Raw genomic sequence first — 19,461 nt, 5'->3', positions numbered from 1 at the left:
TTGTAAAACCATGGTTAACAGACCTTTTTAGAGCCCCTAATGAAATGGATGTTTTATATGGAAACATTGAGACAGATGAAAAGGACAGAAATGAAAGGTGGTGGGCAATCATCAACTGTGTCAAAGAAGGTATCTGGAAATGCAGAAACCTAACTGCCTTCAGAAAGCTCTCTATTTCACCTGATTCTGTGGCAAAGGTTGGCATTACAGGTGTCAGGGACTACATCATTAGGGATAGAATTAAGTATAATGATCAAGAAATGAAAAATTGGTGGAAAACTGACAAAATTCCTGTTGCTTTAATGGATCTTTTTTAAAATTAAGGAAACTGAATGGAACATCTATTTGATGTTACAACTGCTGAATGGAATGTTTATTGAATGTAACTATTATTTATTTGATTAGAATATCTACTTGGTGTTGGGTAATTGTAATTGTGTGATTTATGTATGTCTGTAACTAATTTTGACTGAAATTAATAAAAGCTTCTAAAAAGTGAAAAAGTGGTTCACCCAGGGCGAGGCTCAGCCATTGCACTCCGGTTGTGCTGACCCCTGCGAATTCCCCAAATGTGGGAATCTCGACTGCATAATTTGTGGTAGTGGGGGACTGCGTCCGCGCTCTCCCCTGATGACAATGTGGAAGAAAAACAAGTGAGTGCTCGTCTCCCGCGCTTTCTGCCGAGCAGCTCGGAAAGCCGACCTTCAACCTCTGAATGCTGCTTTGGGGTCCTTGTGTTACCGTTTCAATCCGTCCTGAAAGTCACAGCGTTGCAGTACACCGGCGTCTGCTGTGTCGCAGTGCGTTGCGTGCGGGTTACCCGTTTTCCCGGTAAAAGGGCAGAGTGGGCGTGGCCTGCTAGAGACGGCACAAACCTTGTTGCGTCTCCTCCTCTGCGAGGCATTGCATAAGAAATGTGGTCTGGACGCGTCCATTGCTGGAATGCCTACTGGTAGGCTTTTGTGCGGCACATTGTCTCTGGTTGCATTCAGACTGGGCGGAGACATCATGCCAAGTGGCCGTTGACGGAGTGTTATTTTTCTATTTTGCCGAGCGATGGATCGCTGGAAAAAGGACACAAAACAGGCACAATGTGTGGACCAGCCCCCCTCGTCAAGTCGCACCAGTGTTTTTGAATTTGCAGCAACTTTTAGTGCCCAATGAGGATGAGCAAATTGCCCAAGGCACCTAACTCTGCTATTATCCCCCAAGAGGCACCGTCAGCCAGGGGGCTGAGCCTGGGAAAGGCCATCCTGTGTCAGACTGTTCCAACTCATACTTACCTGGCAGGGGAGATACCATGATCAAGAAGGTGGTTCACCCAGGGCGAGGCTCAGCCATTGCACTCCGGTTGTGCTGACCCCTGCGAATTCCCCAAATGTGGGAATCTCGACTGCATAATTTGTGGTAGTGGGGGACTGCGTCCGCGCTCTCCCCTGATGACAATGTGGAAGAAAAACAAATGAGTGCTCGTCTCCCGCGCTTTCTGCCGAGCAGCTCGGAAAGCCAACCTTCAACCTCTGAATGCTGCTTTGGGGTCCTTGTGTTACCGTTTCAATCCGTCCTGAAAGTCACAGCGTTGCAGTACACCGGCGTCTGCTGTGTCGCAGTGCGTTGCGTGCGGGTTACCCGTTTTCCCGGTAAAAGGGCAGAGTGGGCGTGGCCTGCTAGAGACGGCACAAACCTTGTTGCGTCTCCTCCTCTGCGAGGCATTGCATAAGAAATGTGGTCTGGACGCGTCCATTGCTGGAATGCCTACTGGTAGGCTTTTGTGCGGCACATTGTCTCTGGTTGCATTCAGACTGGGCGGAGACATCATGCCAAGTGGCCGTTGACGGAGTGTTATTTTTCTATTTTGCCGAGCGATGGATCGCTGGAAAAAGGACACAAAACAGGCACAATGTGTGGACCAGCCCCCCTCGTCAAGTCGCACCAGTGTTTTTGAATTTGCAGCAACTTTTAGTGCCCAATGAGGATGAGCAAATTGCCCAAGGCACCTAACTCTGCTATTATCCCCCAAGAGGCACCGTCAGCCAGGGGGCTGAGCCTGGGAAAGGCCATCCTGTGTCAGACTGTTCCAACTCATACTTACCTGGCAGGGGAGATACCATAATCAAGAAGGTGGTTCACCCAGGGCGAGGCTCAGCCATTGCACTCCGGTTGTGCTGACCCCTGCGAATTCCCCAAATGTGGGAATCTCGACTGCATAATTTGTGGTAGTGGGGGACTGCGTCCGCGCTCTCCCCTGATGACAATGTGGAAGAAAAACAAGTGAGTGCTCGTCTGGCGCGCTTTCTGCCGAGCAGCTCGGAAAGCCAACCTTCAACCTCTGAATGCTGCTTTGGGGTCCTTGTGTTACCGTTTCAATCCGTCCTGAAAGTCACAGCGTTGCAGTACACCGGCGTCTGCTGTGTCGCAGTGCGTTGCGTGCGGGTTACCCGTTTTCCCGGTAAAAGGGCAGAGTGGGCGTGGCCTGCTAGAGACGGCACAAACCTTGTTGCGTCTCCTCCTCTGCGAGGCATTGCATAAGAAATGTGGTCTGGACACGTCCATTGCTGGAATGCCTACTGGTAGGCTTTTGTGCGGCACATTGTCTCTGGTTGCATTCAGACTGGGCGGAGACATCATGCCAAGTGGCCGTTGACGGAGTGTTATTTTTCTATTTTGCCGAGCGATGGATCGCTGGAAAAAGGACACAAAACAGGCACAATGTGTGGACCAGCCACCCTCGTCAAGTCGCACCAGTGTTTTTGAATTTGCAGCAACTTTTAGTGCCCAATGAGGATGAGCAAATTGCCCAAGGCACCTAACGCTGCTATTATCCCCCCAGAGGCACCGTCAGCCAGGGGGCTGAGCCTGGGAAAGGCCATCCTGTGTCAGACTGTTCCAACTCATACTTACCTGGCAGGGGAGATACCATGATCAAGAAGGTGGTTCACCCAGGGCGAGGCTCAGCCATTGCACTCCGGTTGTGCTGACCCCTGCGAATTCCCCAAATGTGGGAATCTCGACTGCATAATTTGTGGTAGTGGGGGACTGCGTCCGCGCTCTCCCCTGATGACAATGTGGAAGAAAAACAAATGAGTGCTCGTCTCCCGCGCTTTCTGCCGAGCAGCTCGGAAAGCCAACCTTCAACCTCTGAATGCTGCTTTGGGGTCCTTGTGTTACCGTTTCAATCCGTCCTGAAAGTCACAGCGTTGCAGTACACCGGCGTCTGCTGTGTCGCAGTGCGTTGCGTGCGGGTTACCCGTTTTCCCGGTAAAAGGGCAGAGTGGGCGTGGCCTGCTAGAGACGGCACAAACCTTGTTGCGTCTCCTCCTCTGCGAGGCATTGCATAAGAAATGTGGTCTGGACGCGTCCATTGCTGGAATGCCTACTGGTAGGCTTTTGTGCGGCACATTGTCTCTGGTTGCATTCAGACTGGGCGGAGACATCATGCCAAGTGGCCGTTGACGGAGTGTTATTTTTCTATTTTGCCGAGCGATGGATCGCTGGAAAAAGGACACAAAACAGGCACAATGTGTGGACCAGCCACCCTCGTCAAGTCGCACCAGTGTTTTTGAATTTGCAGCAACTTTTAGTGCCCAATGAGGATGAGCAAATTGCCCAAGGCACCTAACTCTGCTATTATCCCCCAAGAGGCACCGTCAGCCAGGGGGCTGAGCCTGGGAAAGGCCATCCTGTGTCAGACTGTTCCAACTCATACTTACCTGGCAGGGGAGATACCATGATCAAGAAGGTGGTTCACCCAGGGCGAGGCTCAGCCATTGCACTCCGGTTGTGCTGACCCCTGCGAATTCCCCAAATGTGGGAATCTCGACTGCATAATTTGTGGTAGTGGGGGACTGCGTCCGCGCTCTCCCCTGATGACAATGTGGAAGAAAAACAAGTGAGTGCTCGTCTGGCGCGCTTTCTGCCGAGCAGCTCGGAAAGCCAACCTTCAACCTCTGAATGCTGCTTTGGGGTCCTTGTGTTACCGTTTCAATCCGTCCTGAAAGTCACAGCGTTGCAGTACACCGGCGTCTGCTGTGTCGCAGTGCGTTGCGTGCGGGTTACCCGTTTTCCCGGTAAAAGGGCAGAGTGGGCGTGGCCTGCTAGAGACGGCACAAACCTTGTTGCGTCTCCTCCTCTGCGAGGCATTGCATAAGAAATGTGGTCTGGACACGTCCATTGCTGGAATGCCTACTGGTAGGCTTTTGTGCGGCACATTGTCTCTGGTTGCATTCAGACTGGGCGGAGACATCATGCCAAGTGGCCGTTGACGGAGTGTTATTTTTCTATTTTGCCGAGCGATGGATCGCTGGAAAAAGGACACAAAACAGGCACAATGTGTGGACCAGCCACCCTCGTCAAGTCGCACCAGTGTTTTTGAATTTGCAGCAACTTTTAGTGCCCAATGAGGATGAGCAAATTGCCCAAGGCACCTAACTCTGCTATTATCCCCCAAGAGGCACCGTCAGCCAGGGGGCTGAGCCTGGGAAAGGCCATCCTGTGTCAGACTGTTCCAACTCATACTTACCTGGCAGGGGAGATACCATGATCAAGAAGGTGGTTCACCCAGGGCGAGGCTCAGCCATTGCACTCCGGTTGTGCTGACCCCTGCGAATTCCCCAAATGTGGGAATCTCGACTGCATAATTTGTGGTAGTGGGGGACTGCGTCCGCGCTCTCCCCTGATGACAATGTGGAAGAAAAACAAGTGAGTGCTCGTCTCCCGCGCTTTCTGCCGAGCAGCTCGGAAAGCCGACCTTCAACCTCTGAATGCTGCTTTGGGGTCCTTGTGTTACCGTTTCAATCCGTCCTGAAAGTCACAGCGTTGCAGTACACCGGCGTCTGCTGTGTCGCAGTGCGTTGCGTGCGGGTTACCCGTTTTCCCGGTAAAAGGGCAGAGTGGGCGTGGCCTGCTAGAGACGGCACAAACCTTGTTGCGTCTCCTCCTCTGCGAGGCATTGCATAAGAAATGTGGTCTGGACGCGTCCATTGCTGGAATGCCTACTGGTAGGCTTTTGTGCGGCACATTGTCTCTGGTTGCATTCAGACTGGGCGGAGACATCATGCCAAGTGGCCGTTGACGGAGTGTTATTTTTCTATTTTGCCGAGCGATGGATCGCTGGAAAAAGGACACAAAACAGGCACAATGTGTGGACCAGCCCCCCTCGTCAAGTCGCACCAGTGTTTTTGAATTTGCAGCAACTTTTAGTGCCCAATGAGGATGAGCAAATTGCCCAAGGCACCTAACTCTGCTATTATCCCCCAAGAGGCACCGTCAGCCAGGGGGCTGAGCCTGGGAAAGGCCATCCTGTGTCAGACTGTTCCAACTCATACTTACCTGGCAGGGGAGATACCATGATCAAGAAGGTGGTTCACCCAGGGCGAGGCTCAGCCATTGCACTCCGGTTGTGCTGACCCCTGCGAATTCCCCAAATGTGGGAATCTCGACTGCATAATTTGTGGTAGTGGGGGACTGCGTCCGCGCTCTCCCCTGATGACAATGTGGAAGAAAAACAAGTGAGTGCTCGTCTGGCGCGCTTTCTGCCGAGCAGCTCGGAAAGCCAACCTTCAACCTCTGAATGCTGCTTTGGGGTCCTTGTGTTACCGTTTCAATCCGTCCTGAAAGTCACAGCGTTGCAGTACACCGGCGTCTGCTGTGTCGCAGTGCGTTGCGTGCGGGTTACCCGTTTTCCCGGTAAAAGGGCAGAGTGGGCGTGGCCTGCTAGAGACGGCACAAACCTTGTTGCGTCTCCTCCTCTGCGAGGCATTGCATAAGAAATGTGGTCTGGACACGTCCATTGCTGGAATGCCTACTGGTAGGCTTTTGTGCGGCACATTGTCTCTGGTTGCATTCAGACTGGGCGGAGACATCATGCCAAGTGGCCGTTGACGGAGTGTTATTTTTCTATTTTGCCGAGCGATGGATCGCTGGAAAAAGGACACAAAACAGGCACAATGTGTGGACCAGCCACCCTCGTCAAGTCGCACCAGTGTTTTTGAATTTGCAGCAACTTTTAGTGCCCAATGAGGATGAGCAAATTGCCCAAGGCACCTAACTCTGCTATTATCCCCCAAGAGGCACCGTCAGCCAGGGGGCTGAGCCTGTGAAAGGCCATCCTGTGTCAGACTGTTCCAACTCATACTTACCTGGCAGGGGAGATACCATGATCAAGAAGGTGGTTCACCCAGGGCGAGGCTCAGCCATTGCACTCCGGTTGTGCTGACCCCTGCGAATTCCCCAAATGTGGGAATCTCGACTGCATAATTTGTGGTAGTGGGGGACTGCGTCCGCGCTCTCCCCTGATGACAATGTGGAAGAAAAACAAGTGAGTGCTCGTCTCCCGCGCTTTCTGCCGAGCAGCTCGGAAAGCCGACCTTCAACCTCTGAATGCTGCTTTGGGGTCCTTGTGTTACCGTTTCAATCCGTCCTGAAAGTCACAGCGTTGCAGTACACCGGCGTCTGCTGTGTCGCAGTGCGTTGCGTGCGGGTTACCCGTTTTCCCGGTAAAAGGGCAGAGTGGGCGTGGCCTGCTAGAGACGGCACAAACCTTGTTGCGTCTCCTCCTCTGCGAGGCATTGCATAAGAAATGTGGTCTGGACGCGTCCATTGCTGGAATGCCTACTGGTAGGCTTTTGTGCGGCACATTGTCTCTGGTTGCATTCAGACTGGGCGGAGACATCATGCCAAGTGGCCGTTGACGGAGTGTTATTTTTCTATTTTGCCGAGCGATGGATCGCTGGAAAAAGGACACAAAACAGGCACAATGTGTGGACCAGCCCCCCTCGTCAAGTCGCACCAGTGTTTTTGAATTTGCAGCAACTTTTAGTGCCCAATGAGGATGAGCAAATTGCCCAAGGCACCTAACTCTGCTATTATCCCCCAAGAGGCACCGTCAGCCAGGGGGCTGAGCCTGGGAAAGGCCATCCTGTGTCAGACTGTTCCAACTCATACTTACCTGGCAGGGGAGATACCATGATCAAGAAGGTGGTTCACCCAGGGCGAGGCTCAGCCATTGCACTCCGGTTGTGCTGACCCCTGCGAATTCCCCAAATGTGGGAATCTCGACTGCATAATTTGTGGTAGTGGGGGACTGCGTCCGCGCTCTCCCCTGATGACAATGTGGAAGAAAAACAAGTGAGTGCTCGTCTCCCGCGCTTTCTGCCGAGCAGCTCGGAAAGCCGACCTTCAACCTCTGAATGCTGCTTTGGGGTCCTTGTGTTACCGTTTCAATCCGTCCTGAAAGTCACAGCGTTGCAGTACACCGGCGTCTGCTGTGTCGCAGTGCGTTGCGTGCGGGTTACCCGTTTTCCCGGTAAAAGGGCAGAGTGGGCGTGGCCTGCTAGAGACGGCACAAACCTTGTTGCGTCTCCTCCTCTGCGAGGCATTGCATAAGAAATGTGGTCTGGACGCGTCCATTGCTGGAATGCCTACTGGTAGGCTTTTGTGCGGCACATTGTCTCTGGTTGCATTCAGACTGGGCGGAGACATCATGCCAAGTGGCCGTTGACGGAGTGTTATTTGTCTGATGACAATGTGGAAGAAAAACAAGTGAGTGCTCGTCTCCCGCGCTTTCTGCCGAGCAGCTCGGAAAGCCGACCTTCAACCTCTGAATGCTGCTTTGGGGTCCTTGTGTTACCGTTTCAATCCGTCCTGAAAGTCACAGCGTTGCAGTACACCGGCGTCTGCTGTGTCGCAGTGCGTTGCGTGCGGGTTACCCGTTTTCCCGGTAAAAGGGCAGAGTGGGCGTGGCCTGCTAGAGACGGCACAAACCTTGTTGCGTCTCCTCCTCTGCGAGGCATTGCATAAGAAATGTGGTCTGGACGCGTCCATTGCTGGAATGCCTACTGGTAGGCTTTTGTGCGGCACATTGTCTCTGGTTGCATTCAGACTGGGCGGAGACATCATGCCAAGTGGCCGTTGACGGAGTGTTATTTTTCTATTTTGCCGAGCGATGGATCGCTGGAAAAAGGACACAAAACAGGCACAATGTGTGGACCAGCCACCCTCGTCAAGTCGCACCAGTGTTTTTGAATTTGCAGCAACTTTTAGTGCCCAATGAGGATGAGCAAATTGCCCAAGGCACCTAACTCTGCTATTATCCCCTCAGAGGCACCGTCAGCCAGGGGGCTGAGCCTGGGAAAGGCCATCCTGTGTCAGACTGTTCCAACTCATACTTACCTGGCAGGGGAGATACCATGATCAAGAAGGTGGTTCACCCAGGGCGAGGCTCAGCCATTGCACTCCGGTTGTGCTGACCCCTGCGAATTCCCCAAATGTGGGAATCTCGACTGCATAATTTGTGGTAGTGGGGGACTGCGTCCGCGCTCTCCCCTGATGACAATGTGGAAGAAAAACAAGTGAGTGCTCGTCTCCCGCGCTTTCTGCCGAGCAGCTCGGAAAGCCGACCTTCAGCCTCTGAATGCTGCTTTGGGGTCCTTGTGTTACCGTTTCAATCCGTCCTGAAAGTCACAGCGTTGCAGTACACCGGCGTCTGCTGTGTCGCAGTGCGTTGCGTGCGGGTTACCCGTTTTCCCGGTAAAAGGGCAGAGTGGGCGTGGCCTGCTAGAGACGGCACAAACCTTGTTGCGTCTCCTCCTCTGCGAGGCATTGCATAAGAAATGTGGTCTGGACGCGTCCATTGCTGGAATGCCTACTGGTAGGCTTTTGTGCGGCACATTGTCTCTCGTTGCATTCAGACTGGGCGGAGACATCATGCCAAGTGGCCGTTGACGGAGTGTTATTTTTCTATTTTGCCGAGCGATGGATCGCTGGAAAAAGGACACAAAACAGGCACAATGTGTGGACCAGCCACCCTCGTCAAGTCGCACCAGTGTTTTTGAATTTGCAGCAACTTTTAGTGCCCAATGAGGATGAGCAAATTGCCCAAGGCACCTAACTCTGCTATTATCCCCCCAGAGGCACCGTCAGCCAGGGGGCTGAGCCTGGGAAAGGCCATCCTGTGTCAGACTGTTCCAACTCATACTTACCTGGCAGGGGAGATACCATGATCAAGAAGGTGGTTCACCCAGGGCGAGGCTCAGCCATTGCACTCCGGTTGTGCTGACCCCTGCGAATTCCCCAAATGTGGGAATCTCGACTGCATAATTTGTGGTAGTGGGGGACTGCGTCCGCGCTCTCCCCTGATGACAATGTGGAAGAAAAACAAGTGAGTGCTCGTCTCCCGCGCTTTCTGCCGAGCAGCTCGGAAAGCCGACCTTCAACCTCTGAATGCTGCTTTGGGGTCCTTGTGTTACCGTTTCAATCCGTCCTGAAAGTCACAGCGTTGCAGTACACCGGCGTCTGCTGTGTCACAGTGCGTTGCGTGCGGGTTACCCGTTTTCCCGGTAAAAGGGCAGAGTGGGCGTGGCCTGCTAGAGACGGCACAAACCTTGTTGCGTCTCCTCCTCTGCGAGGCATTGCATAAGAAATGTGGTCTGGACGCGTCCATTGCTGGAATGCCTACTGGTAGGCTTTTGTGCGGCACATTGTCTCTGGTTGCATTCAGACTGGGCGGAGACATCATGCCAAGTGGCCGTTGACGGAGTGTTATTTTTCTATTTTGCCGAGCGATGGATCGCTAGAAAAAGGACACAAAACAGGCACAATGTGTGGACCAGCCACCCTCGTCAAGTCGCACCAGTGTTTTTGAATTTGCAGCAACTTTTAGTGCCCAATGAGGATGAGCAAATTGCCCAAGGCACCTAACTCTGCTATTATCCCCCCAGAGGCACCGTCAGCCAGGGGGCTGAGCCTGGGAAAGGCCATCCTGTGTCAGACTGTTCCAACTCATACTTACCTGGCAGGGGAGATACCATGATCAAGAAGGTGGTTCACCCAGGGCGAGGCTCAGCCATTGCACTCCGGTTGTGCTGACCCCTGCGAATTCCCCAAATGTGGGAATCTCGACTGCATAATTTGTGGTAGTGGGGGACTGCGTCCGCGCTCTCCCCTGATGACAATGTGGAAGAAAAACAAGTGAGTGCTCGTCTCCCGCGCTTTCTGCCGAGCAGCTCGGAAAGCCGACCTTCAACCTCTGAATGCTGCTTTGGGGTCCTTGTGTTACCGTTTCAATCCGTCCTGAAAGTCACAGCGTTGCAGTACACCGGCGTCTGCTGTGTCGCAGTGCGTTGCGTGCGGGTTACCCGTTTTCCCGGTAAAAGGGCAGAGTGGGCGTGGCCTGCTAGAGACGGCACAAACCTTGTTGCGTCTCCTCCTCTGCGAGGCATTGCATAAGAAATGTGGTCTGGACGCGTCCATTGCTGGAATGCCTACTGGTAGGCTTTTGTGCGGCACATTGTCTCTGGTTGCATTCAGACTGGGCGGAGACATCATGCCAAGTGGCCGTTGACGGAGTGTTATTTTTCTATTTTGCCGAGCGATGGATCGCTGGAAAAAGGACACAAAACAGGCACAATGTGTGGACCAGCCCCCCTCGTCAAGTCGCACCAGTGTTTTTGAATTTGCAGCAACTTTTAGTGCCCAATGAGGATGAGCAAATTGCCCAAGGCACCTAACTCTGCTATTATCCCCCAAGAGGCACCGTCAGCCAGGGGGCTGAGCCTGGGAAAGGCCATCCTGTGTCAGACTGTTCCAACTCATACTTACCTGGCAGGGGAGATACCATGATCAAGAAGGTGGTTCACCCAGGGCGAGGCTCAGCCATTGCACTCCGGTTGTGCTGACCCCTGCGAATTCCCCAAATGTGGGAATCTCGACTGCATAATTTGTGGTAGTGGGGGACTGCGTCCGCGCTCTCCCCTGATGACAATGTGGAAGAAAAACAAGTGAGTGCTCGTCTCCCGCGCTTTCTGCCGAGCAGCTCGGAAAGCCAACCTTCAACCTCTGAATGCTGCTTTGGGGTCCTTGTGTTACCGTTTCAATCCGTCCTGAAAGTCACAGCGTTGCAGTACACCGGCGTCTGCTGTGTCGCAGTGCGTTGCGTGCGGGTTACCCGTTTTCCCGGTAAAAGGGCAGAGTGGGCGTGGCCTGCTAGAGACGGCACAAACCTTGTTGCGTCTCCTCCTCTGCGAGGCATTGCATAAGAAATGTGGTCTGGACACGTCCATTGCTGGAATGCCTACTGGTAGGCTTTTGTGCGGCACATTGTCTCTGGTTGCATTCAGACTGGGCGGAGACATCATGCCAAGTGGCCGTTGACGGAGTGTTATTTTTCTATTTTGCCGAGCGATGGATCGCTGGAAAAAGGACACAAAACAGGCACAATGTGTGGACCAGCCACCCTCGTCAAGTCGCACCAGTGTTTTTGAATTTGCAGCAACTTTTAGTGCCCAATGAGGATGAGCAAATTGCCCAAGGCACCTAACTCTGCTATTATCCCCCAAGAGGCACCGTCAGCCAGGGGGCTGAGCCTGGGAAAGGCCATCCTGTGTCAGACTGTTCCAACTCATACTTACCTGGCAGGGGAGATACCATGATCAAGAAGGTGGTTCACCCAGGGCGAGGCTCAGCCATTGCACTCCGGTTGTGCTGACCCCTGCGAATTCCCCAAATGTGGGAATCTCGACTGCATAATTTGTGGTAGTGGGGGACTGCGTCCGCGCTCTCCCCTGATGACAATGTGGAAGAAAAACAAGTGAGTGCTCGTCTCCCGCGCTTTCTGCCGAGCAGCTCGGAAAGCCGACCTTCAACCTCTGAATGCTGCTTTGGGGTCCTTGTGTTACCGTTTCAATCCGTCCTGAAAGTCACAGCGTTGCAGTACACCGGCGTCTGCTGTGTCGCAGTGCGTTGCGTGCGGGTTACCCGTTTTCCCGGTAAAAGGGCAGAGTGGGCGTGGCCTGCTAGAGACGGCACAAACCTTGTTGCGTCTCCTCCTCTGCGAGCCATTGCATAAGAAATGTGGTCTGGACGCGTCCATTGCTGGAATGCCTACTGGTAGGCTTTTGTGCGGCACATTGTCTCTGGTTGCATTCAGACTGGGCGGAGACATCATGCCAAGTGGCCGTTGACGGAGTGTTATTTTTCTATTTTGCCGAGCGATGGATCGCTGGAAAAAGGACACAAAACAGGCACAATGTGTGGACCAGCCCCCCTCGTCAAGTCGCACCAGTGTTTTTGAATTTGCAGCAACTTTTAGTGCCCAATGAGGATGAGCAAATTGCCCAAGGCACCTAACTCTGCTATTATCCCCCAAGAGGCACCGTCAGCCAGGGGGCTGAGCCTGGGAAAGGCCATCCTGTGTCAGACTGTTCCAACTCATACTTACCTGGCAGGGGAGATACCATGATCAAGAAGGTGGTTCACCCAGGGCGAGGCTCAGCCATTGCACTCCGGTTGTGCTGACCCCTGCGAATTCCCCAAATGTGGGAATCTCGACTGCATAATTTGTGGTAGTGGGGGACTGCGTCCGCGCTCTCCCCTGATGACAATGTGGAAGAAAAACAAGTGAGTGCTCGTCTCCCGCGCTTTCTGCCGAGCAGCTCGGAAAGCCAACCTTCAACCTCTGAATGCTGCTTTGGGGTCCTTGTGTTACCGTTTCAATCCGTCCTGAAAGTCACAGCGTTGCAGTACACCGGCGTCTGCTGTGTCGCAGTGCGTTGCGTGCGGGTTACCCGTTTTCCCGGTAAAAGGGCAGAGTGGGCGTGGCCTGCTAGAGACGGCACAAACCTTGTTGCGTCTCCTCCTCTGCGAGGCATTGCATAAGAAATGTGGTCTGGACACGTCCATTGCTGGAATGCCTACTGGTAGGCTTTTGTGCGGCACATTGTCTCTGGTTGCATTCAGACTGGGCGGAGACATCATGCCAAGTGGCCATTGACGGAGTGTTATTTTTCTATTTTGCCGAGCGATGGATCGCTGGAAAAAGGACACAAAACAGGCACAATGTGTGGACCAGCCACCCTCGTCAAGTCGCACCAGTGTTTTTGAATTTGCAGCAACTTTTAGTGCCCAATGAGGATGAGCAAATTGCCCAAGGCACCTAACTCTGCTATTATCCCCCCAGAGGCACCGTCAGCCAGGGGGCTGAGCCTGGGAAAGGCCATCCTGTGTCAGACTGTTCCAACTCATACTTACCTGGCAGGGGAGATACCATGATCAAGAAGGTGGTTCACCCAGGGCGAGGCTCAGCCATTGCACTCCGGTTGTGCTGACCCCTGCGAATTCCCCAAATGTGGGAATCTCGACTGCATAATTTGTGGTAGTGGGGGACTGCGTCCGCGCTCTCCCCTGATGACAATGTGGAAGAAAAACAAATGAGTGCTCGTCTGGCGCGCTTTCTGCCGAGCAGCTCGGAAAGCCAACCTTCAACCTCTGAATGCTGCTTTGGGGTCCTTGTGTTACCGTTTCAATCCGTCCTGAAAGTCACAGCGTTGCAGTACACCGGCGTCTGCTGTGTCGCAGTGCGTTGCGTGCGGGTTACCCGTTTTCCCGGTAAAAGGGCAGAGTGGGCGTGGCCTGCTAGAGACGGCACAAACCTTGTTGCGTCTCCTCCTCTGCGAGCCATTGCATAAGAAATGTGGTCTGGACGCGTCCATTGCTGGAATGCCTACTGGTAGGCTTTTGTGCGGCACATTGTCTCTGGTTGCATTCAGACTGGGCGGAGACATCATGCCAAGTGGCCGTTGACGGAGTGTTATTTTTCTATTTTGCCGAGCGATGGATCGCTGGAAAAAGGACACAAAACAGGCACAATGTGTGGACCAGCCCCCCTCGTCAAGTCGCACCAGTGTTTTTGAATTTGCAGCAACTTTTAGTGCCCAATGAGGATGAGCAAATTGCCCAAGGCACCTAACTCTGCTATTATCCCCCAAGAGGCACCGTCAGCCAGGGGGCTGAGCCTGGGAAAGGCCATCCTGTGTCAGACTGTTCCAACTCATACTTACCTGGCAGGGGAGATACCATGATCAAGAAGGTGGTTCACCCAGGGCGAGGCTCAGCCATTGCACTCCGGTTGTGCTGACCCCTGCGAATTCCCCAAATGTGGGAATCTCGACTGCATAATTTGTGGTAGTGGGGGACTGCGTCCGCGCTCTCCCCTGATGACAATGTGGAAGAAAAACAAGTGAGTGCTCGTCTGGCGCGCTTTCTGCCGAGCAGCTCGGAAAGCCAACCTTCAACCTCTGAATGCTGCTTTGGGGTCCTTGTGTTACCGTTTCAATCCGTCCTGAAAGTCACAGCGTTGCAGTACACCGGCGTCTGCTGTGTCGCAGTGCGTTGCGTGCGGGTTACCCGTTTTCCCGGTAAAAGGGCAGAGTGGGCGTGGCCTGCTAGAGACGGCACAAACCTTGTTGCGTCTCCTCCTCTGCGAGGCATTGCATAAGAAATGTGGTCTGGACACGTCCATTGCTGGAATGCCTACTGGTAGGCTTTTGTGCGGCACATTGTCTCTGGTTGCATTCAGACTGGGCGGAGACATCATGCCAAGTGGCCGTTGACGGAGTGTTATTTTTCTATTTTGCCGAGCGATGGATCGCTGGAAAAAGGACACAAAACAGGCACAATGTGTGGACCAGCCACCCTCGTCAAGTCGCACCAGTGTTTTTGAATTTGCAGCAACTTTTAGTGCCCAATGAGGATGAGCAAATTGCCCAAGGCACCTAACTCTGCTATTATCCCCCCAGAGGCACCGTCAGCCAGGGGGCTGAGCCTGGGAAAGGCCATCCTGTGTCAGACTGTTCCAACTCATACTTACCTGGCAGGGGAGATACCATGATCAAGAAGGTGGTTCACCCAGGGCGAGGCTCAGCCGTTGCACTCCGGTTGTGCTGACCCCTGCGAATTCCCCAAATGTGGGAATCTCGACTGCATAATTTGTGGTAGTGGGGGACTGCGTCCGCGCTCTCCCCTGATGACAATGTGGAAGAAAAACAAATGAGTGCTCGTCTCCCGCGCTTTCTGCCGAGCAGCTCGGAAAGCCAACCTTCAACCTCTGAATGCTGCTTTGGGGTCCTTGTGTTACCGTTTCAATCCGTCCTGAAAGTCACAGCGTTGCAGTACACCGGCGTCTGCTGTGTCGCAGTGCGTTGCGTGCGGGTTACCCGTTTTCCCGGTAAAAGGGCAGAGTGGGCGTGGCCTGCTAGAGACGGCACAAACCTTGTTGCGTCTCCTCCTCTGCGAGGCATTGCATAAGAAATGTGGTCTGGACGCGTCCATTGCTGGAATGCCTACTGGTAGGCTTTTGTGCGGCACATTGTCTCTGGTTGCATTCAGACTGGGCGGAGACATCATGCCAAGTGGCCGTTGACGGAGTGTTATTTTTCTATTTTGCCGAGCGATGGATCGCTGGAAAAAGGACACAAAACAGGCACAATGTGTGGACCAGCCACCCTCGTCAAGTCGCACCAGTGTTTTTGAATTTGCAGCAACTTTTAGTGCCCAATGAGGATGAGCAAATTGCCCAAGGCACCTAACTCTGCTATTATCCCCCAAGAGGCACCGTCAGCCAGGGGGCTGAGCCTGGGAAAGGCCATCCTGTGTCAGACTGTTCCAACTCATACTTACCTGGCAGGGGAGATACCATGATCAAGAAGGTGGTTCACCCAGGGCGTTAGGAAACAATCAAGCCAACCGCAGGAATGCTGTCCGCTTCGACCTTCTGGAAGATCTTCAGATGGACCGGCTGCAATTCAGCAGACAGATTTTGCAAAAAGAACTTGGCATTTCCACCAACCAGCTTGACTACGTTTTTGCATTTCCGGGTAAGAAGATCTTTGAGGTGATATTTACAACAACACGATACTACGAAAGTTGCCTGGAAAAGTTTGAAATCAAGAAAAAGTCAACAACAAGCTTCAAGAACATTATTATGTCACCTTTGGCAGAGAGAGACCTGAAAACAGTACATGTAATGATTTTCTCTGAGAGAGTCAGGAACCAGGATGTTTGGACATGGATGGCTCGGTACTGTGAGGTGATTCATGCCATGGAAGTTGTTGACATAGATGGAATCAAGACAGGCACCAGACGATTTCAAGTGCGTCTCATAAGGCGACAGGGGGTCCTCCAGCATCTCCCAAGCACCATCCAGTTGGGAGCCTTCAGAGGGTCTGTGTTCTACTCTGGTCAGCCAAAAGAATGTCGTAAATGCGGCAGCCTAGAACATCTGGCTGCTGCATGTACGGTGGACATCTGCAGGAACTGCAAAGCATTCGACCATACAACAGCCCAATGTCCAACCCCTGTAAAATGCAATCTCTGTGCCTCAGCCCAACATCGCTTTAAAGACTGCCCTCAAGCATACTCCAACCGGCTGAAACTGTCCACAGTAAGATCAATTGTTTCTTTAGGCCAAGACCACATTGCTGAAAACTCTGGCAACAATCAGGCGCCCTCTCAACATACAAGCCCAGTGCGACAGCCATCTGGCCCTGCACTCCAACAGCCAAGTGAAGAACCGGTGTTGGACCTGGAGGAGGAGGTACAAGAGGGAACACGAGTCTTGGACTGGAGCGCTGGGCTATTAGAGAATGACGACGAAGCGTTCAACTCCCCTGCCTCCACAATGGACCTCACTGCTTTCCATCAAGCAGACCATCCTCCCGAACCTGGCTCCAGCTCAAGGACAGAGTTGACACCGATGACTCTACAGGAGGCAGGGAACCGTCTGGACAACCTGCTGGCTAGCATCTCTCCTCATGCAGCTACCTTGAAACAAGAACCAACAGCCAATTCTCTCTTCGAGGAAGTTGAGGGCTCAACATCCCTGCTGCCAATCATCACCATCCATCAGGGACCAGACTCATCTGCCTCCTCATCATTGGATGGCCAGCGCCCGAGGTCAACATCTACAGTCAACCTTGCATCAGTGCCAGATCCCAGCTCCCAGACCTCCATGGAACGGGCTGAAGATGCCTCCCAGTCCTTACTGACCTCTTTGCCCCTTCCCATTGCCACCACCTTGGTACCAGACACAGTGGACTCTCCTTCAAGAAAACGGGTAAATGAGTCCCCCCCATCAGGTGAATCCTCCCCCTCGACCTCTTCTGTGTTACCTCATTCCAACTGGCCCGTTTCCTCCCCCACATCAAACCCCTTTCTTGAGCAAGATGTTGTAGTTGCTTTTACATCTACAACACAGATAAAAGACATGTCAAGAAAGGTGGAAAGAGATGTGAAACCAAAGAAAAAGAAGATAATTAAGAAAAAGTAGATGTTACATAGTTGTCACTGAACTAACCCTCTTCACCCCTTTGAACTGCACTTCTATGGCTCCTCTCTCTATAGCATCCCTCAATACTAGAGGACTAAATGACCCAGTAAAGTGCTCATCAGCCTTCACTTTTCTACACTCAGAGGGTAATGACATCTTCCTACTTCAAGAATGTAATGTATCCTATAGAGAGAATTACAAGGTCTTCGAGGAGAGATGGAGCCACGGCCCATCAGTATGGTCAGGCGACAACAAAAACAGATCTTCAGGGGTTGCAGTATTATTTAGAGGGCATGATTTTATCATCCAGAAGGTACAACGTGTGATAGATGGGAGAATTCTATGTGTTGATGTTTCACTGTTTAACGCTAAGTTAAGAGTAATCAATGTGTATTGCCCTGTTGAGCTCCGAGAACGGTTAACAGTGCTCAAAGAATTACAACCCCTTTTGTTGTGTAACAGAGAGGTCATTCTGGGTGGCGATTTCAACTGCTTGGTAAGCAAAAAAGAAAAGTTAACCACCTCCACAGTAAGGCTGGACTCCAGTTCTGAAATCCTAAAAAACATTATTAAAGATTTTAGACTGATAGATGTTTACCGCTTAAAAAATCCGAGTTTACCTGGGTATACCTGGTCCAACGGCAGAACCCATTCCAGAATAGACTTTCTGTTGACATCAAGGGGGCTGCAGGTTGTAGATGCAGCAGTCACGCCAGTTTTTTTCTCTGACCATCATAAAATTGAATGTTCTCTCATGTTTAAAGAAAACATCAAAAAAGGTAGAGGTTCATGGAAGCTGAATATTTCCCTACTACAAGATGCAAAGGTGGTCAATGATTTTAAGGTGAAGCTTAACCAATGGCTCTCTCTTAAGCCCTCCTTCAACTCTGTGGGGGAATGGTGGGAAGAAGTCAAGATTAGGGCAAAAACTTTTTTCATAGAGGTGGGTAAACGAACTGCTAAAAAGAGACGTCTGAAGCTCCAGAAATATCAGGCAAAGCTGCAGAGATTTTATATAATGGCTTATGCCGGGCTAGATGTTGCAGAGGATATAGCTCAATTGAAGAGAGAGATGTTACGCCTCTCCACGGCGGCCAGTCGGGGGCTACTGATTCGTAGCCGAGTCCACCACATGGAAAACAATGAAAAATGCTCTAGATACTTTTTTAGGAAATTAGCTAGGCCTAAAAACTTTATAGAAGGATTAAAGAATAAAGAGGGACAAGAAAAAACTGAAATACATGAGATACTAAGTTGTGTACACTCCTTCTACTCTGATCTTTACAAAAGTGAAGATTTAGATAAGACAGCTTTAGAAAACCTTCTTTCTAAAGTAGATAAAAATATTAACGAATTTAAAGGGAAGCTTGACAGTAAAATATCTCTGAGTGAACTCACCAAAGCAGTAGAAAGCATGCAAAATAACAAGGCCCCTGGGGCAGATGGGTTGCCAAAAGAATTTTATACTACCTTCTGGGCAGAGTTAAAGGCCCCTCTTTTGGAGATGTACAATGAGAGCCTCCAATTAGGGTCGTTACCACCATCCCTAAAGGAAGGTACCATTTCCCTTCTATACAAGAAAGGTGAAAAAAAAGATCTTAAAAACTGGCGCCCCCTTACACTCCTTGGTGTTGATCGTAAGATTCTAGCAAAAGCAATCTTTCTTCGCCTACAAGAGGTGATAGAGAGGTTGGTTGGGGTCGAGCAGACCTGTGTGGTTCCAGGTCGCTCCATGAGTGATAACCTTGCTTTAATAAGAGATTCATACTTGTATGCTTTAGATCGCAATGTACCCCTATGTATTGCTGGCCTGGATTTAGAAAAAGCCTTTGATAGAATAAGCCATGAGTATCTCAAAGAAGCACTGGTGAGGTTTGGGTTCGGCCCACAGTTGAGGGCATGGATTAATTTACTGTACTTTGATTGCTCTAGTAGAGTAAACATTAATGGCCACTTCAGTGAACCTATTAAGATCCAGGCAGGGGTCAGACAGGGATGCCCGCTATCAGTCAGCCTGTTTGTACTAGCCATGGAGCCTCTGGCCTGTGGGATAAAACATGACACTGATATTCGGGGCCTTCCTGTCCCTGGTAGTAATGGAAAGGAGGCTAAAATGTCCCTGTATATGGATGACTTGACAATCCTTTGTACCAGCAATAATTCAATGGTTAAAGCCCTCCAGTGGAGTGAGCAATTTTCTCAAGCATCTGGGGCCAAACTGAACCGGGCCAAGAGTGAGATCCTCTACCTTAATTGGCCAGAAAGAAAGCCTGATTTAGGGTTAGTTGAAAAAGAAGAGAGAGTAAAAATTTTGGGAGTGGAAATTGGGAAGGGAATGGAAATAATAAATTGGGAAGCAAGAC

At 51.7% G+C, this 19,461-nt stretch overlaps 17 non-coding genes and 1 pseudogene across 17 annotated transcripts; all 18 read left to right on the top strand.

Annotated features, from left to right (window-relative positions):
* Positions 1 to 492: 492 nt before the first annotated feature.
* Positions 493 to 630, top strand: LOC140992803 (U1 spliceosomal RNA; annotated as a pseudogene).
* Positions 631 to 1,275: 645 nt separating this feature from the next.
* On the top strand, positions 1,276 to 1,439 carry LOC140992635 (U1 spliceosomal RNA). Its single transcript, XR_012178199.1, has one exon. It is a non-coding gene; the product is annotated as a U1 spliceosomal RNA (small nuclear RNA).
* A 645-nt stretch (positions 1,440 to 2,084) lies between these two features.
* On the top strand, positions 2,085 to 2,248 carry LOC140992790 (U1 spliceosomal RNA). Its single transcript, XR_012178339.1, has one exon. It is a non-coding gene; the product is annotated as a U1 spliceosomal RNA (small nuclear RNA).
* Positions 2,249 to 2,893: 645 nt separating this feature from the next.
* On the top strand, positions 2,894 to 3,057 carry LOC140992634 (U1 spliceosomal RNA). Its single transcript, XR_012178198.1, has one exon. It is a non-coding gene; the product is annotated as a U1 spliceosomal RNA (small nuclear RNA).
* Positions 3,058 to 3,702: 645 nt separating this feature from the next.
* Positions 3,703 to 3,866, top strand: LOC140992633 (U1 spliceosomal RNA). Its single transcript, XR_012178197.1, has one exon. It is a non-coding gene; the product is annotated as a U1 spliceosomal RNA (small nuclear RNA).
* A 645-nt stretch (positions 3,867 to 4,511) lies between these two features.
* On the top strand, positions 4,512 to 4,675 carry LOC140992630 (U1 spliceosomal RNA). Its single transcript, XR_012178195.1, has one exon. It is a non-coding gene; the product is annotated as a U1 spliceosomal RNA (small nuclear RNA).
* Positions 4,676 to 5,320: 645 nt separating this feature from the next.
* Positions 5,321 to 5,484, top strand: LOC140992629 (U1 spliceosomal RNA). The gene has a single exon (XR_012178194.1). It is a non-coding gene; the product is annotated as a U1 spliceosomal RNA (small nuclear RNA).
* Positions 5,485 to 6,129: 645 nt separating this feature from the next.
* Positions 6,130 to 6,293, top strand: LOC140992628 (U1 spliceosomal RNA). Its single transcript, XR_012178193.1, has one exon. It is a non-coding gene; the product is annotated as a U1 spliceosomal RNA (small nuclear RNA).
* A 645-nt stretch (positions 6,294 to 6,938) lies between these two features.
* LOC140992617 (U1 spliceosomal RNA) lies at positions 6,939 to 7,102 on the top strand. The gene has a single exon (XR_012178183.1). It is a non-coding gene; the product is annotated as a U1 spliceosomal RNA (small nuclear RNA).
* Positions 7,103 to 8,161: 1,059 nt separating this feature from the next.
* On the top strand, positions 8,162 to 8,325 carry LOC140992605 (U1 spliceosomal RNA). Its single transcript, XR_012178172.1, has one exon. It is a non-coding gene; the product is annotated as a U1 spliceosomal RNA (small nuclear RNA).
* A 645-nt stretch (positions 8,326 to 8,970) lies between these two features.
* On the top strand, positions 8,971 to 9,134 carry LOC140992592 (U1 spliceosomal RNA). The gene has a single exon (XR_012178161.1). It is a non-coding gene; the product is annotated as a U1 spliceosomal RNA (small nuclear RNA).
* A 645-nt stretch (positions 9,135 to 9,779) lies between these two features.
* LOC140992580 (U1 spliceosomal RNA) lies at positions 9,780 to 9,943 on the top strand. Its single transcript, XR_012178150.1, has one exon. It is a non-coding gene; the product is annotated as a U1 spliceosomal RNA (small nuclear RNA).
* A 645-nt stretch (positions 9,944 to 10,588) lies between these two features.
* Positions 10,589 to 10,752, top strand: LOC140992568 (U1 spliceosomal RNA). The gene has a single exon (XR_012178139.1). It is a non-coding gene; the product is annotated as a U1 spliceosomal RNA (small nuclear RNA).
* Positions 10,753 to 11,397: 645 nt separating this feature from the next.
* On the top strand, positions 11,398 to 11,561 carry LOC140992556 (U1 spliceosomal RNA). Its single transcript, XR_012178128.1, has one exon. It is a non-coding gene; the product is annotated as a U1 spliceosomal RNA (small nuclear RNA).
* A 645-nt stretch (positions 11,562 to 12,206) lies between these two features.
* On the top strand, positions 12,207 to 12,370 carry LOC140992544 (U1 spliceosomal RNA). The gene has a single exon (XR_012178117.1). It is a non-coding gene; the product is annotated as a U1 spliceosomal RNA (small nuclear RNA).
* Positions 12,371 to 13,015: 645 nt separating this feature from the next.
* LOC140992530 (U1 spliceosomal RNA) lies at positions 13,016 to 13,179 on the top strand. Its single transcript, XR_012178105.1, has one exon. It is a non-coding gene; the product is annotated as a U1 spliceosomal RNA (small nuclear RNA).
* A 645-nt stretch (positions 13,180 to 13,824) lies between these two features.
* Positions 13,825 to 13,988, top strand: LOC140992518 (U1 spliceosomal RNA). Its single transcript, XR_012178094.1, has one exon. It is a non-coding gene; the product is annotated as a U1 spliceosomal RNA (small nuclear RNA).
* Positions 13,989 to 14,633: 645 nt separating this feature from the next.
* Positions 14,634 to 14,797, top strand: LOC140992784 (U1 spliceosomal RNA). The gene has a single exon (XR_012178334.1). It is a non-coding gene; the product is annotated as a U1 spliceosomal RNA (small nuclear RNA).
* The last annotated feature ends 4,664 nt before the right edge of the window (positions 14,798 to 19,461 follow it).

The sequence above is a fragment of the Pagrus major genome, chromosome 24, assembly GCF_040436345.1.
Source record: "Pagrus major chromosome 24, Pma_NU_1.0".
Taxonomy (NCBI): domain Eukaryota; kingdom Metazoa; phylum Chordata; class Actinopteri; order Spariformes; family Sparidae; genus Pagrus; species Pagrus major.
The sequence above is the reverse complement of the archived record's forward strand: the minus strand, read 5'-3'. Positions and strand labels throughout refer to the sequence as shown.